This window comes from Callithrix jacchus, chromosome 8 (assembly GCF_049354715.1).
Source record: "Callithrix jacchus isolate 240 chromosome 8, calJac240_pri, whole genome shotgun sequence".
Taxonomy (NCBI): Eukaryota; Metazoa; Chordata; class Mammalia; order Primates; family Cebidae; genus Callithrix; species Callithrix jacchus.
Window position 1 is genome coordinate 69,898,788 of NC_133509.1, and position 16,241 is coordinate 69,915,028.

Consider the following 16,241-nt stretch of genomic DNA (forward strand, 5'->3'; position numbering starts at 1 on the left):
ATAGAAGAATAAATGAAATAAAATTGCTCTGAGGATACAGGAAAAAAACAAAACAAAGTATCTCCCCATTTTCTCACTAAACACAGATACTTCAGTGACCAGATGCGTGGGAGCATCTCCCCAGACCTAGCAAGCCGCAGAATTCAGCTGGATTCTGACACTGTCTACCTGAGAAACAGCGTCAAATCCCGCGGGTTGGAGGCTGAGTCCCACAGGACTTCAGACACCAATCGCAAACCCCAGATTGCTTTGCTTGTGCTTCTGACGGACAGCTTTAAATCTGGGTTTCCAAGACCCCCCCCCTTTTTTTTTTTTTTTTTTTTTAAGACAGAGTCTTGCTTTTTTTGTCCAGGCTACAGTGCAATGACGCAATCTCAGCTCACTGCAAACTTCACCTCCTGGGTTCAAGTGATTCTCCTGCCTCAGCTCCCCGAGTAGCCGGGATTACAGGTGCCCGCCGTCATGCCTAGCTAATTATTTGTATTTTTAGTAGAAACAGGGTTTTACCATGTTAGCCAGGCTGGTCTCCAACTGCTGACCTCAGGTGATCTGCCTGCCTTGGCCTCCCAAAGTACTGGGATTACAGGCGTGAGCCATGGTGTCCGGCCAACCCTGTCCTTGAGTTCAACTAATTTGCTAGAATGCCTCACAGAACTCAAATAAACACTTTACTTATATTATCGGTTTATGATAAAGGATATTAAGATAAAGAGATTCGCAGGGCCAGGCACGTGGAAAGGGGTGTGGGGCTTCCATGCCCTACCTGGGCACAGTACCCTCTAGAAACTTCCATGTGTTCAGTTATTTGGAGGCTCCCCAAAGCCCATATTTTTGGTTTGTATGGAAGCGTCATTACATAGGCATGATTGATTAAACCATGGCCATTGGTGATCAACTTGACTTTCAGCCCCTCTTCCTTCCCTGGAGGTTGGGTGGGGGTGGGGCTGAAGTCCCAACCCTCTGATCCTTCCCAGTCTTTCCAGTGACCAGTAAGCTGCTAGACGTAGCCAGCCACCAGTCAACTCATTAGTATACAGAAAAAGGCACTTTAGAGATTCTAGAATTTTAGGAGCTATATCCCAGGAAACCGGATGAAAATCAAATATATATATATATATATATATATATATATATATAATATATATATATGTGTGTGTGTGTGTGTGTATATGTGTATATATTGCATTTTGTTTTAAAAGAAGTAAGCCAATATTTTCTTGTTTTGCAAATAAAGCTGGCTGAGTTGGTTGATTAATTTTTGGCGATTAGTCAAGGTCACGAAATCCCATATTCTCATCCAACTCCTCCAACTCCTCCTTGGCATCAACCCTAGCTGGGGCTGCCGCAGCAGCAAAAGCAGCCTTGGTGGCGGTGGCCACAGGGGCAGCAGCCACAAAGGCAGATGGATCAGCCAAGAAGGCCTTGACCTCTTTAGCAGGCGAGAAGGTGTAATCAGTCTCCACAGACGGAGCCAGGACTCGTTTGTACCCACTGGTGATAGAATGGGGTACTGATACAACAGGTGGGTAGCCAGTCTGCAGACAGACACACACTGGCATCATCGCGGACGCACCTCCTGGAAGCCAGAATGCAGAGTTTCCTCTGTTATGTCAAGCACTTCACAGTTGTAGAGGCTGCCACTGTTGAACACCTGCTGGATGAGCAGCCCGAAGAAGGGAGAGATGTTGGCATGCTCAGCAGTGTGGCTTTGCTGGCTCCCACTTTGTCTTCAGTCTGATCAGCTGCACATCACTCAGGATGTCATTGATGCCCCTGGAGATTTTAGTGGTAATGCCTAAAGCCTGGAAAAAGGAAAGCTTCCTTTTTTTTGAAGACTCAGTCTCGCTTTTGTCCACCAGGCTGGAGTGCAATGGCACGATCTTGGCTCACTGCAACCTACGCCTCCCAGGTTCAAGCAATCTTCCTGCCTCAGCCTCCCAAGTAGCTGGGATTACAGGCACCTGCCAACAAGCCCTGATACTTTTTGTATTTTTAGTAGAGATGGGGTTTCACCATGTTGGCCAGGCTGATCTTGAACTCCTGACCTCAGGTGATCCACCGGCCTCAGACTCCCAAAGTGCTGGGATTACAGGCATGAGCCACCACACCCGGCTGGAAAAAGGAAATCTTCTCGGGCCCCAGAGCAGTGTTCTGGGCTGGCACAGTGACTTCACATGGGGCAGTGGCACCAGCACAGGCAGCAGCTGGCACCTTATTGGCCAGGAGCAGGTCCCTGATCTCAGTGAGGTCCTCCTTGGTGAACGCAAAGCCCATATTCCCCCAAATAGGAGGCAACAGTCTCTCCAGAGCTGGGCTGTTTCCCAGGTGTCCTTGCGCATCATGGTGTTCCTGCCCATCAGCACCATAGCCTTCCTTTGGAGAGACACACAGATCTGCTGCATCTGCTTGGAGCCCACCATGTCTGCTCCCACGATGAGACATTTCACATAATCATCCAAAAGCTGGATGATCTTACGGAAGTAGTTGTATTTCCAGGTCGCCCTGTCTTCCCTGCGCATCATGGCGTGCGTCAGGGATTGTCATACAGGGTTTAAACACAATGTCACTTCCACAAGGACGCCTAGTGAGAGAAGGCCAAATATATATTTCACAATATCACAATTGCCTGTGAACTGATAACGACGCTGGAGATTGTATCTGTTTTAATATTGTATCTAAATACTTTTTTTAAAACACCTTAGAAGACAACCACCTGGCAATAACCGCTGTTGACATCTTGAGACATTTGTTACTCAAATCCGTCATCTGAACCCATTTCCTATGTTTAGGGGGTGCACTGACTTGAAGCACAACTTCAAGACACTCGCTTTCCCTTGTGTGGCATCTGACCAAGGCTGTCCAGACCTTGAATCAGATGCTAATAATGGGAAGGCCTGTATGTAGTGCATTCTGGGCACAGCATGAGGGGCTGCAGGAGGTCGGCTGTAGGGGTGAGCTCAGGGGACCTCTCTTGCTCTCCAAGTAAGCTCAACATTCTTAGGGTTCCCCCAAATCCTTTTTGCAAATCTCTTTTCTGGTTTTGTTTTGTTTTTTTGAGATGGAGTCTCATGTGCGATTTTGACTCATTGCAACATCTGCCTCCCAGGTTCAAGTGATTCTCTTGCCTCAGCCTCTCTCCCAAGTAACTGAGATTACAGGTGCCCACGACCACACCAGCTAATTTTTTTTTTTTTTTTTTTTTTGAGACAGACTCTTGCTCTGTCACCCAGGCTGGAGTGCAATGGCACGATCTTGGCTCACTGCAATTTCCGCCTTCCGGATTCAAGCAATTCTCCTGCCTCAGCCTCCCAAGTAGCTGAGATTACCTGTGTCTGCCACCAAACCCAGCTAATTTTTTTGTATTTTCAGTAGAGATGGGGTTTCACCAGGTTGGCCAGGCTGGTCTCAAATTTCCGACCTCAAGTGATCCACCTGCCTCGGCCTCCCAAAGCACTGGGATTACAGGCGTGAGCCACCATGCCTGGCCAATTTTTTGTATTTTTAATAGAGATGGGTTTTGTCATGTTGGCCAGGATGGTTTCGAACTCCTGACCTTAAGTGATCTACCCACCTCAGCCTCCCAAAGTGCTGGGATTACAGGCAGGAGCCACCGGGCCAAGCCAGAATTGCACTATTCTCTCGGTGCTGAGTTTTCCCCTTCTGCTGAATAGCAAAACACAAGGAGGGACGTTTGTGGGATGCAGCCCTCCTCCCTCCCTCATTCTCTCCCAGCTAGTGCTGCCACTGGAACAAGGCTCTCTCCTTCCCTGCCTTTCCCACCAGTGGTAGAAGACAAGGACAGTGTCTATAATAAAAGCTCTCTTTCTGCATTACAGAGGCAGGATGGGGAAGGCTGAGGGCCAGAGGTTCTGCCCAATTTGGTTCCAACTCACAGAGGGCTCCGGGCAAGGTCCCAGGAGCGGGTGTTCATCTCTCTCTTTAACCAGGTCGGGCTTCCCTACTGAGCTGTATCCCAGTTACCATCAGCGATCTGCCACCTAACCTACTGCTGACCACAGGAGCAGAGGCTTCTCTCACCTTCCATGACTTGAGGGGATTCCCAGAGGTCCAGGGCCTTCCAGGCTTGCACCCGGGGTGGGCCATGGCAGCCCTCAGTTTCCTGCCTCTGCCTGGTGGATCAGGGCTCAAGGCAGCTCCTGTGGGTCAGGGCTGTGCTGAGCAGGTGTTGGAGGCTGGGAAGGGCCTGGGGAAGGGGGCTTCCCTCAGGCAAGCGACAAGGTCAGTGAGGGTCATGAGGGAAGGCTAGATGTTCCAGTTTGTCCTTAGAGGATCTGATTCCTCAGGTCCTGGTTACCCTGTGAGTAGGGGAACAGGAATTGCTGGCTTGCAGGGAACAACATGCCTACAGGGAATGCTGTCAGCTGCTCTTCACATTAGTGATAATTAATCAACCTAATCGAAGCTGTCACCTACTGAGCACCTACTATGTGTCAGGCTGTTTGTCAGAGCTTTACAGACATCATGAGTGATAACGAAGCCTCACAGCCACTCTTCAAGGCAGCTGCAGTCACCCTGCTCTAGAGATGAGGAATTGAGTCTCAGAGAGGTTAAGCAACTAGCCCAGGGTCACGTGGTGTAGAGATTAGGGCCTCCAGTGGGACGCAGGTTGGTCTGAACCACAAATGGAGAGTGATTGATTGCTCTGAAGGCTGCCTCTGTCATGAGAGCCACCCAGGGTGTCCCTGGTTGTTGGCCTTCCCAGGACCCCTCAGATAGGCCTTGCAGGCATCTTCCTTCTGTACCCATCTCCACCCTAGTGGGTCAGCTGGAAATGGGCTCAAAGCTTAATCACACAATTACCTCAGCCATGGCTTCCCTGCAGCCTCTGAGGAGGCAGAGTTTTTCTTCTTTGCTGGGGGCTTCTGCTGCCAAAACCATCCCAGGGCTGGGCATGGTGGCTTACTTCTATAATCCCAGCACTTTGGGAGGCCAAGGTGGGAGGATCACTTCAGGTCAGGAGTTTGAGACCAGCCTGGCCAACGTGGTGAAACCCCTTCTCTACTAAAAATACAAAAATTAAGGGGACATGGTGGCAGGCACCAATCCCAGCTACTCAGGAGGCGGAGGCAGGAGAATTGCTTGAACCTGGGAGGTGGAGGCTGCAGTGAGCTGAGATTGTGTCACTGTACTGCAGCCTGGGCAACAGAGAGAGACTCTGTCTCAAATAAAAAAAAAAAAATTAGCCAGGCTTGGTGACATGCACCTGGGATCGTAGCTACTCAGGAGGCTGAGGTGGGAGTATCATTTAAACCCAGGAGGCCGAGGTTACATTAAGCTGTGATTGTGCCACTGCACTCCAGCCTGGGTAACAGAGTGAGACCCTGTCTCCAAAAAGCAAAAAAACCCTCCTGGCATAGTCCCCTAAGCTGAGACCAGAGCTGGCTGGAGACTCTTTGCCAGCAGCCAGTAGGCCTTTCCTTTACTGAAGCCTGGTATATACCGGTCGTATCCCAGTTACCATAAGTGACCTGCCACCTAACCCACTGCTGACCACAGGAGCCGAGGCTTCTCTCACCTAAGGCTATTGCAATGAACTGAATGTTAGTGTCCCTTCAAAATCCATATGCTGAAATCTGAATCCCCAAGGTGATGGTGTCAGGTGGGGCCTTGGGAAGTGATCAGGTCATAAGGATGGAGCCCTCATGAATGGGATTAGTGCCCTTATAGAAGAAGCCCCAGCAAACTAGCCTTTCAACCATGTGCAGACACAGCAAGAAGGCACCATCTTCAAACAGAAAGTTGGCCCTCACCAGACACAGAATCTGCTAGCATCTTGATCTTGGACTTCTCAGCCTCCAGAACTGTGGAGAAATAAATTCCTATTGTTCATAAGCAACCCAGTCTATGGAATTTGGTTGTAGCAGCCTGAACAGTCTAAGACAGCTGTGCTCATGCCATTTCCTATGGACTTACAGCAACTGTCACTTACTTTTCACACACTCCTATGAAGTATCTTTTCAATTTTTCCTAAGAGGAAATTTTACACAATAGCAACAGTAGCAAATGATTTCACGGAGTAAAATAAGTTTACTTGGTGGCCAGAGCTATGTAAGATTAACACCAGCCTTGCTGGAAAATGGCAGCTGTTGAGAAACCTTGAACATATTCAGAAAAACGAGGAGGCTAACCCTGACCAGTTTGGAAACAAAGAGCTTTGGAGCCAAAGGGAGCAGGTTTGAGTCCCAGGATAGCCACTTTTCCTGGCTTCATCACCTCAGACAAGTTACAAAGCCTCGCTGAACCTTAGTTTCCTCAGTAATGCCCTCCTGCGATGACCACATATGCCTGGCATATAGTCATTGTTTCATAAGTGGTACCTACTACTGTTATTATTCACCCATACCTGGATTACCTGGGTCCTCTGCAGTGTGAATTATAGTGTGATGGGATTGGAGCGAAGGCTGGTCACTGATAGGTGAGATTCTAGAACACGTAAAGCTTTTTTAGTACAACCTTCCTCCATGCTTCCTGTCCTGTTTAGCAGACCCCCAACATTGTCATGGATCCATGTCCTGAACTTTTTTTTTTTTTTGGAGAAACAGTCTTGCACTGTCACCTGAGCTGGAGTGCAATGGTTCAATCTTGGCTCACTGCAACCTCCGCCTCCCGGGTTCAAGTGATTCTCCTGCCTCAACCTCCAGAGTAGCTGGGATTACAGGCACCCACCACCACACCCAGCTAATTTTTTGTATTTTTCGCTATGTTGGTCAGGTTGGTCTCGAACAACTGACCTCGTAATCCACCCACCTAAGCCTCCCAAAGTTCTTGGATTACAGGCATGAGCCGCTGCGCCCAGCCCCATGTCCTGAATTTTTAACCTTTTTAATTTATCAAAATATACTTGACATGTGTCTTAGTCCTCAGGTCTTTAGGCCTAATGACTAGTCAGATTGAGGCAGAAACTATCCCCTTCCACCCCCATGTTTATTTTCTGCATTAACATGACTTTTTTCTTCAGTTGTCTTTGGTACAATAACTTTACTATTCCAAGAGACTCTTCCCCAGGCAAATAACCTGATTGTTTATTACAGGAATTTCCCAAGAGGCCCATCAATTCTTTAATAGATGAGTTTTATTTAATAGAAGCATCGACATTTCACATCTAAGACACTTCAAACCCCTTGCCTAGTTGTTTCCACCTGAAACTGCTCTATCCGGACCTCCCCCAATCCCAAGCAAGCCCCTGCATTGACACGCCTTCCTTAATCCAATCTTGAAATTCTCAGTGAGATCCCAGGCTCTCCGCTTTCCCTGGCAACTGCAATGGAGGCTCTTGGAGGGGCTATTCTCCCTCTTCCATAAGTAATGAACTCAGCTCTGCCTGCCACCATCCCCAGAACAGAAATTGTGGTGCACTCCTTCCAGAAAGCGCTTTTGGTGTGACTGACTCAATCCGAGGAGCCAGGAGGCCCCAGGGCCAGGTTGACTCTGGGTGTCCTTTCCATCCTTCTGTGTGTGTAGAGCTGGTCCCACTGTGGGGACCATGGGTGGAGGGCCTTGTGCACAGAGTCCCTTGAGACGATCCTTGCACACATTTCAGGCCTGGGAAGTTCTCTGCACACACAGAGCCCTTCATGGTCAGTCTGCTGGAGGTACTGTTGTTATTCCTGGTTTTAGCCTCTAAGAAGTGAAAGCTTTCCACTCCCATTTCACTTATAGATTGCAGGATATTTGCATATTTAATGCTTGGGTCTCTCCTTCAACCAGAGAAAAGAATAATTTTGAGAAAAGAATAATCGAATTTCTGTACCTGTAGTAGTCTGTAGAGCCAGCTGCCCAGTAGCTAGGCCACACACAGTGGGCCATACGACCGGGTCCCAGGTGGGGAAATTGCCTCTCAATGATGAAGATCGGAAGGCCTGTGAAGGAGAACGTTAAAAATCAACTTAAAAGTGATCCGGTACTAAAACATTTCACCTGAAAAAAGTTCATTCACGGATCCTTACAAAGTTGTATTTGCTTGTTTGTTTGGGGCCTCCCCAGAGATGAATATTAAAATACTGTGACGTTTTTAAAAGTTTACTGTGGTGACTTTGGGTAGATCTGAGCCTCAGTGAGAACCAAACCCACACCGCACAACTGGAAACTCCTGGAAGCAAAGACACAGCTCACTTCCTTTATTTAGCACCATATTAAATAACACTAAAGATTTCAGAGGAGATGAAGTAGGATATCTGTCTGTGTCCCACAGGATTGTTCAGCTTACTGCAGTCTCTGGAGATCTCAGATCGTGCATTTTCTGCAGTATTATATAGTTTCCATGAGACAGTGTTCCATGAACAAAAAACATCAGAAATTCCAACCATCCTTTGTAATATTTGCCCAAGTTTGGTAGGATAGCAACAGATACACAAGGAACATAGTGACAATTGAGTATCTGAAAACACTTTTGTTAGTGGGAATTCCTGTGCATGCTTGGACGCTGTCTTTTTTTTTTTTTTTTTAACCCCTGACAGGGTTTTGCTCTGTTGCTCAGGCTGGAGTACAGTGGCACCATCTTGGCTCACTGCAACCTCCACCTCTTGGGCTCAAGCAATCCCCTCGCTTTAGCCTCCTGAGTAGCTGGGACTACAGGCATGCACCGCCCCTCCCCCGACGCCAGCTAATTTTTTGTATTTTTGTAGAGGTGGAGTTTTACTGTTGTCCAGGCTGGTCTCGAACTCCTGGGCTCAAGCAATCTGCATGCCTCAGACTTCCAAAGTGCTGAGATTACAGGAGTGAGCCACTACACCCAGCCTGGAAGCTGCTTTATCCCCAGGTTAGGAACATGAACCTAGAGCACCCCAAGCCTGGCTCTGCCATTTACTGACTATGTGACCCAGGCTGAGTTTCTTAACTTTGCTATGCTTCAATTTCCTTACTTAAAAATATGAAAATAGCCGGGCACAGTGGCTCACGCCTGTATTCCCAGCACTTTGGGAGGCTAAGGCGGGTGGATCACATGGTCAGGAGTTCAAGTTCAGCCTGATCAGGATGGTGAAACCCCATCTCTACTAAAAATACAAAAAATTAGCCAGGCATGGTGGTGTGAACTTGTAGTCCCAGCTACTCAGAAGGCTGCGGCAGGAGAATGGCTTGAACCTGTGAGGCAGAGGTTGCAGTGAGCTGAGATTGCACCACTGCACTTCAGCCTGGGTGACAGAGTGAGACGACATCTCAAAAAAAAAAAAAAAAAAAAGGAAAATAAAATAATAGTACCCACTTCACAAGATGGTTTGAGGATTACAGTAGTTAATATTTACAAGCTACTTAAAATAGTGTCTGGTACATAGTAATCATTATACACGTTTAATAAATAAAAAGTAAAATTATTATTTTATTCCATGATGTAGTGTCATAAATTAAATAACATTGTGAATAAAATATTGTACAAATGAAAATATGGCAATTTAAAAGTTCTAAAAAGTTATTTATATTATTTTTTTTTTTGAGACAGAGTCCTGCTCTGTTGCCCAAGCTGGAGTGCAGTGGCACGATCTCAGCTCACTGCTACCTCCACCTCCTGGGTTCAAGTGATTCTCTTGCCTCAGCCTCCCGAGTAGCTGGGATTACAGGCTCATACCGCCATGCCTGGCTAATTTTTTTGTATTTCTAGTAGAGACAAGGTTTCTCCATGTTGGCCAGTCTGGTCTCAAATTCCTGACCGAAGGTGATCTGCCCACCTCGGCCCCCCAAAGTGCTGGGATTACAGGCATGAGCCATAGTGCCTGGCCTTTATTATTTATTTATATTTTTTGAGATGGAGTCTCACTCTCGTTGCCCATGCTGGAGTACAATGGCGTGATCTCGGCTCACTGCAACCTCCGCCTCCCAGGTCCAAGTGATTCTCCTACCTCAGCCTCCCAAGTAGCTAGGATTACAGGCATGCACCACCACATTTGGCTAATTTTTTGTATTTTTAGTAGAGACAGGGTTTCTCCATGTTGGTCAGGCTGGTCTCAAACTCTCGACCTCAGATAATCTGCCCACCTCAGCCTCCCAAAGTGCTGGGATTACAGGCGTTAACCACTGCGCCCAGCCGTCCAGCCTTTATTCATATATATATATATATATATATATATATATATTTATTTAAAGGTAGAGACAGAGTCTCACTGCATTGCCCAGGCTGGTCTGCAACTCCTGGGCTCAAGCAATCCTTCTGCCTCAGCTTCCCAAAGTGCTGGGATTATAGGCATGAGCCACCACACCTGGCCAATTTAAAAGTTTTTTAAAAGTTTTTTAAAACTTTACCTTGGAGGCCAGGCACGGTGGCTCATACCTGTACTCTCAGTCCTTTGGAAGGCTGAGGTGGGAGGATAGCTTGAGTCCAGGAGTTGGAGATCAGCTGGGGCAACATGGCAAAACCCCATCTCTACAATAAATACAAAAAATAGCCCTGTGTGGTGGCATGTGTCTGTAATCCCAGCTACTTGGGAGGCTGAGGTGGGAGGATCACCTAAGCCTGGGAGGTCCAGGCTGCAGTTAGCTGTGATTGTGCCACTGCACCTCAGCCTGGTTGACAAAATGAGACTCTGTTTAAAAAAAATAAGTAAATGAGGCTGGGCATGGTGGCTCACGCCTGTAATCCCAGCACTTTGGGAGGCCAAGGCTGGCAGATCATGAGGTCAGGAATTAGAGATCAACCTGGCCAACACAGTGAAATCCCATCTCTACTAAAAATACAAAAATTAGCTGGGCATGGTGGCCCATGCCTATAGTCCCAGCTACTCAGGAGGCTGAGGCAGGGGAATTGCTTGAACCCAGGAAGCGGAGGTTGTGGTGAGCCAAGATCTCGCCACTGCACTCCAGCCTGAGCGACAGAGTGATACTCTGTTTCAAAAAAAAAAAAAAAAGTAAATAAAATAAAAGCTAACCAAAGCTAACCTTTAAGTAGCTATTTTCTGTATGGGTTATACTTAAGACATTTAAAAAATATACAAAATTATAGCAACATTAAAGAGGAAATTATTTTATTTTTATTTTTGAGATGGAGTTTTGTTCTTGTTGCCCAGGCTAGAGTTGCGGTGAGTGGAGATTGCACCACTGCAATCTCCACTCACCGCAACCTCTGCCTCCTGGGTTCAAGCAATTCTCCTGCTTCAGCCTCCCAAGTTGCTGGGATTACAGGCATGCACCACCATGCCTGGCTAATTTTTTGTATTTTTAGTAGAGATGGGGTTTCTCTCTGTTGGTCAGGCTGGTCTGGTCTCGAACTCCCGACCTCAGGTGATCCTCCCACCTTGGCCTCCCAAAGTACTGAGATTACAGGCATGAGCCACTGTGCCTGGCCCAAAATTATTATTATTATTATTTGAGATGGAGTCTTGCTCTGTTGCCAGGCTGGAGTGCAGTGGCACCATCTCAGCTCACTGCAACATCTGCCTCCTGGGTTTAAGCAATTCTCCTGCCTCAGCCTCCCAAGTAGCTGAGATTATAGGCGCGCACCACCACACCCGGTTAATTTTTGTATTTTTAGTAAATATGGGGTTTCACCATGTAGGCCAGGATGGCCTCAATCTCCTGACCTCGTGATCTGCCTGCCTTGGCCTCCCAAAGTGCTGGGATTACAGGTGTGAGCCACCACACCTGGCCCCAAAATTATTCTTTAAGTTTTCTCTGATGCATTTTAGTCAACTGCTTGTGGGCTTCTCATATTCTCGTACATGCAGTGGGGACTCAGTCATAGAGAGGGAGTCTCTGCCTCTCCACTCATTCCAGTTCCGAGGCCTGGTTAGGGGCTGGCCTGCACACCACAGCAATCCCCTACCACAAGTACAAATCAGCTCATTTTAAAACCAGGTTTTCATCCTTCAAGTACATTTCCTTCAGGATTTTGTTCCTTTCTTGGATCCCTGATGGTTATGACTTTGGTCTTGTGCTGTGTCAGCCATCTCCCTTATTACACTTAGCTGGGGTTTTAAAAAATTTTTTCATATATATACATATATGTATACACACACACACACACACACACACACACTTTTTTTTTTTTATAGTCTTGCTCTGTTGCCCAGGCTGAAGTGCAGTGGTGTGATCTCAGCTCATTGCAGCCAACCTCTCCTGGGTTCAAGCGATTCTCCTGCCTCACCCTCCCAAGTAGCTGGGATTACAGGCATGCACCACCATGCCTAGCTAATTTTTGTATTTTTAGTAGAGATCGAGTTTCACCATGTTGGTCAGGCTGGTCTCGAACTCCTGACCTCAAGTGATCCTCCTGCCTCGGCCTCCCAAAGTGCTGGGATTACAGGCATGAGCCAGCACTCCTGGCCTTAATGAATTTTTTTGTAGAGATGGGCTCTTCCTAGAATTGCCCAGGCTAGTCTTAAACTCCTGGGCTGAAATGATCCTCTTGCCTCAGCTTCCCATGGTGCTGGGATTATAGGTGTAAACCACCGCACCTGGTCACACTTACCTGGATGGATGGCTGGTTTGTGGGCCTTGGCCCTATTTTCATGTCAGTGTTTAGGGTCCAGTCCTACTTTTCAAAGACTCAGATTGGCTGATGCTGGGTCATCCTTCCTGCCCCCTCTGAAAAAGGGTGCCTGCCACAGTCACTTGGGGTATGGGCTAAGATAATGTAGTACTGGCAGGTAAATAGCTAACTGGAATATAAGCTCTGGACCTGTCTCTCCCACCCCAACGCTGCACTGATGCCTGGGCTTTCATCTCATCATGCTCTTCCCTGGGCTTGTCTGTCTCCCTCTCTACCTAAGCAAGGCGCTCTTTGGGGCATGGACTGTGTGGCTTATTCCTCTTTGTCAGGAGGCCTGAAGAATAGTTCTTTTTGATGCAGATGAATGAATGGGACTGAGAGCTGCTCTTCTCTGGGAGGGAAACACAGGTAAGGTCCAGTTTCAGTTTCTGTAATGCTCCCTTTCATAGGGAAACAACCTGGAATATTCTTGTCCAGGCACCAGAGGTCAGGGAATGTTTCTTGGGCATGTTGCAGCCTGGAGTTCCACAGCTGAGACCTTTCTTGCCAAATGATATTTCAGCTACACTTAAGGCAAGTTAATGAAAATCTGGCAGAAAGTCAGGGGTAGGAAGTGGGGAGGAAGGAAGGCCCATCTCACAGTCTCAATTCTGTCACCACTAAATCATTTCCAGTAGCAATTGAACTTCCTAGGCAAATCCACCCAAGCTCCCAGCCTTCTGAATTTCCAGGCCCCAGGGGAAGGTCTTCAGATTGCTCAGACTAGTTTGTTCCCTCTTTAAAGAAAAACCCTTACTTTCTGGAAGGACTTGGTACACGTGGCCTCTACAGGAAATTTATCCTGATGGATGAGGCAGGCAGAAGGAATCAAGAAACCGAATTTAAGGAAGTTGCTGACGCGATGTATTATTTCCCCCTTGTATCACTTCCCTCTTTCCCCAGGCGCTCTTAGTTCCTACCTGTCCCTGCACGACCTGTAACTTCTTGGAGGAAATCAAAGTGCATTAAAGAAGGCTCTCCTTCTGCTGGCCTATTTGCTTTGAGAGCTTTTTCTCTTGTTTGCCTAGGAATTTGATGACTTTCTACAGATTAGAATGTTTACTTCTAAAATTTTCCTTTAGGTAACTCTAACCAACAGGGCAGAAAAGTAATAAATTTAAAACAAAAAGAAAAGAAAAGCAGGGAGGGCAGGGTGTGGTGACTCACCCCTGTAATCCCAGCAGTGTGGGAGGACAAGGCGGGCGGATCACCTGAGGTTCAGGAGTCTGAGACCAGCCTGGCCAACACAGTGAAACCCTGTCTCTACTAAAAATATAAAAATTAGCCAGGTGTGGTGGCATGCACTTATAATCCCAGCTACGCAGGAAGCTGATGCAGCAGAATCACTTGAGTCCAGGAGGCAGAGGTTGCAGTAAACTGAGATTGCACTACTGCACTTCAGCAAGGGCAAGAGAATGTGACCCTATCTCCAAGAAAGAAAAAGAAAAGGAGATGAGAAATGGGAAGAACCACTGCAGCCTTCAGTCCTTAACTGGACCCAGCTACCTCGAGATTTATGCAGATAACAGACCTTTAACAAGGTTTGGGATCTAGAAAGAAAAAAAGCTGAAGCCAAGAAAGGTGGGAGTCTGGGCCCAAGTGGGTGAGAAGGAGCCCTCTCCTGCTATGACCATGGAGGGTGATGCCCCTATGCAAGAACTGACCGCTAAGGAGATTGGGGATGGGGGGATGGCACATTTTGTCCTGTTTCTCCAACCTAACACAAAACTAAAGACTGTGTTTGGGTGAATTGGCACAAATTAACCCCTTTTTCAGAGGAAAGAAGAATCATGTTTGAGAAAGAAGCACTAAGGGCATCATTCCAAAATTGGGGAGTCAAGTTTTCAACCATTGTTCTTTTGAGGATGAGGATGGGGATATTGCCCCCACTCCCATCTTACCTCTGCCACTTAGCTGAGAGCTGAACCTAACTAACCTAATTCCTATGGTTGGTCATTTAACATCTGTGTTGAGGTGCTTGGGGATGGACAAGGAATTTAAATGAAGAACTTGGGCTTTGACAGCAAATAAGACTGCTAGAGGGACTGCCAGTGCAGGGTTCTAGATGGACTGACACTATAGAAATGGGGCAGAGCCAGGTGTGGTGGCTCAAGCCTGTAATCCCAGCACTTTGGGAGGTCGAGGTGGGTGGATCACCTGAGGTAAAGAGCTCAAGACCAACCTGGCCAACATAGTGAAATCCCCGTCTCTACTAAAAATACAAAAATTAGCTGGATGTGGTGGTGGGTCCCTGTAATCCCAGCTACTTGGGAGGCTGAGGCAGGGAGAATCACTTGAACCAGGGAGGTGAAAGTTGCAGTGAGCTGAGATCATGCCATTGCACTCCAGCCTAGGCGACAGAAAAAATTAAAAAGAAAAGCAAAAAAGGTCGGGCGCAGTGGCTCAAGCCTGTAATCCCAGCACTTTGGGAGGCCGAGGCGGGTGAATCACGAGGTCAAGAGATTGAGACCATCCTGGTCAAAATGGTGAAACCCCGTCTCTACTAAAAATACAAAAAATCAGCTGGGCATGGTGGCCTGTGCCTGTAATCCCAGCTACTCAGGAGGCTGAGGCAGGAGAATTGCCTGAACCCAGGAGGCGGAGGTTGCGGTGAGCCCAGATTGCGCCATTGCACTCCAGCCTGGGTAACAAGAGCGAAACTCCGTCTCAAAAAAAAAAAAAAGAAGGCCAAGCATGGTGGCTCATGCCTGTAATCCCAGCACTTTGGGAGGCTGAGGTGGGCAGACCACAAAGTCAGGAGTTTGAGACCAGCCTGGCCAACATGGTGAAACCCCATCTCTACTAACATGACAAAAATTAGCTGGGTGTGGTGGTGGGTGCCTGTATTCCCAGCTACTCAGCATATTCTTCTTGGCCAAAATAATTTCCTAAAGTGGAAATTAGAGTCCTGGAACAGTTTAAGTCAAGGGGATGAAAATGGCAACAGAGAGCTCTCCAACCACAGGCCAGCTATCAAGGGATTACGGACACCTTGATTGCTCGCTCGTTCAATCAAGATAGAGCATTGATTGAGCCTGGGAGGTGGAGGGTACAGTGAGCCAAGATCTCACCACTGCACTCCAGCCTGGGTAACAGAGCAAGACTCTATCTCAGGGAAAAAAAAATTGGGGCAGAACTGGCTTTAACCAGTCTGTAGTAACACTCCTTATATGTGGAAAAGCACTAAACATTGGCTCCTTTTTGGTCCAAGGTGACCATATTCTTTTGACTTTGACATCGTTTGTGGATCAGGAAAGGGATAATGTAGTAACTTTTTCTTAGGTATAAGTCAAGGACATGAATTGCATTTATATACTACTCTGCATTTTCTAGAATGGGTAACTTCACTTTTTCCCCTTTTTAAAATATTTTGGCTGGGTGTGGTGGCTCAGACCTGTAATCCTAATGCTTTGGGAGGCCACAGTGGGTGGATCTCTTGAGCCCAGGAGTTCTAGACCAGCCTGGGCAACATAGGGAAAGCCTGTCTTTACAAATGAAAAAATTAGGCATGGTGGTGCATGCTTGTAGTTCCAGGTACTCAGGAGGCTGGGCTGGGAGGATCACTTGGGCCCAGGAGTTTGAGGCTGCAGTGAGCTGTGATTGCACCATTGCACCCCAGCCCGGGCAACAGAGTAAGACCCCATCTAAAAAATAATTTTTTTAATAAAAATGTTTACAGGGTCCAAATGCAGATTTCTTACTGTATAATGGTACAGTCTGTGCTTTTAGTGTATCCATCTTTACTCTTCTTTCTACCTAGGCAAGA

The 16,241-nt window shown here is 47.3% G+C and overlaps 1 pseudogene across 1 annotated transcript; it reads right to left on the bottom strand.

Moving 5' to 3' along the window:
• Positions 1-1,143: 1,143 nt before the first annotated feature.
• Positions 1,144-7,880, bottom strand: LOC100408191 (putative ribosomal protein uL10-like; annotated as a pseudogene). The gene is made up of 3 exons (XR_013521154.1): positions 7,772-7,880; positions 2,107-2,581; positions 1,144-1,802 (listed from the first exon to the last, which is right to left on the bottom strand). The product of XR_013521154.1 is annotated as a putative ribosomal protein uL10-like (transcript).
• Between the last annotated feature and the right edge of the window lie 8,361 nt (positions 7,881-16,241).